We start from the raw sequence: 1,747 nt of genomic DNA, 5'->3' as shown, positions 1-1,747 counted from the left end.
ATCACTTACTCGAATTCTGGCGCACATACATCGTAAACCAAAGATAACCGTTTGCATTGCTCATCATGAAACATAACTTAAACACATAATCGCTTGCATAGCTTGTAAGTATACCATGATAAAACATTATTTAAGTACGTGTCCCTCGCCCCGAAAACAGTTTAAAAATAGTGAAAACAGTGAAAATAGGGGCTGTGAGACTCACCGGTGGTTCTTGTTAAGGGATTAATCGAGATTCGGGTTTTCTTGGTGTTGGCCTCGGAATCGAAGGTCTAGAATACGATTAAATAACAAGAAGTATATATATTAAGATCAAGAAATAGGAGAATATAAGGGTTGGAAAGTAGATCTCAAGGTTATATTCTCGGCTTACCTAGTAACAGGATCGGAAATGAAAACAACGGATGCTTGGGAGAGGATTAGTGCAAGTTTGCAGTTCTTTGAAGTGTGTTTTGGGTGATAATTTAGGTTACATATTTATAGGCAAACTCAAGGGAACACAATCCCTTGCTTTAGGGGATTGTAATCTTTTCATATCTAGGGGTAATGATGATAAAGTATGGAAATTATTATTATTTATTTAAAAGTGGAGTAGTGGATAAAAGATTTTGATTTTGATTTGGTCAGGACATGCAGGTCTGGGGTTGGTGAGAATAGGGTGGCTGATAGTTGACTTTTCGTGTTACAGTGAGCTTTTTCAGGTACTTTTGTCAGTGTGCAGTAAAAAAAATGGAAAATCTCTGAAACACGCTATTGTTTCCTTTTGGGCGGGAGTAATCTCCTTACGTCTGGAGAATAGACTAAGTGTTCCGTGCGTATCACTTTGTGCGCATAGCTTTCTGCGTGAAGGACATTTCTTTGCTGCGGGTAGGTGCGTAACCTTCTCGCAGTTAGGGACATTGAGTTTCATTTGTAGATTCTCCAGGTGGTCTTGGTATTTCAACATAGTGATCAGTTATGTTGAAGTCAATTCCATCTTGGAGCTTCAGACAAACTAGCTCTCAATGTTCCCGCCATGCGGGGAGGTTAGTTCCCTTCCGCACGCGCATAAACGATTTAGGGTGCATCCGCCTTAGCATCATGCGTGACGGTCAACCCATTAAACAACATAACGTTAGGGTACATGAAAACATAAAGCCAAAACATTCGCGCATGGCGCATATAACATATGCCCACGCTGGTTCTTAACATGGCGCGCTCGCGCAGGGCGCACATAATATGCCCGCGCTGACTAACATGGCGCGCTCGCGCAGGGCGCACATAACAAATGCACGCGCTGACTAACATGGCGCGCTCGCGCAGGGCGCACATAACAAATGCACGCGCTGACTAACATGGCGCGCTCGCGCAGGGCGCACATAACATAATTACCTAATATTTAGGTTGATTACTTGGTTTAAGGGATTGGGAATTTACCGGGTGTCACATTCTCCCCCTGTTAAGCGAATTTCGTCCCGAAATTTAGGAGACGTTGCTGGCAGAAGCCATGCTCTGAAAGAGGTGTGGGTATTTCATGCGCATCTGGTCTTCTCTTTCCCAAGTGAATTCAGGCCCACGCCTCGAGTTCCATTGAACCTTCACTAACTTGATTCTGCTTCTGCGTAACTTTTGTTCTTTCCAATCGGTTACGGCTATAGGCTCTTCTACGAAGTGCAGTTGTTTGTCGATGTGAACCTCTTCCAACGGTAAAATCAACGTTTCATCAGATAAACACTTTTTGAGGTTGGACACATGAAACGTATCATGA

The sequence above is a fragment of the Bidens hawaiensis genome, unplaced genomic scaffold, assembly GCF_021521415.1.
Source record: "Bidens hawaiensis isolate Kalapana, Puna unplaced genomic scaffold, B.hawaiensis_p1.1 tig00064566_1, whole genome shotgun sequence".
Lineage (NCBI taxonomy): Eukaryota > Viridiplantae > Streptophyta > Magnoliopsida > Asterales > Asteraceae > Bidens > Bidens hawaiensis.
The sequence above is the reverse complement of the archived record's forward strand: the minus strand, read 5'-3'. Positions refer to the sequence as shown.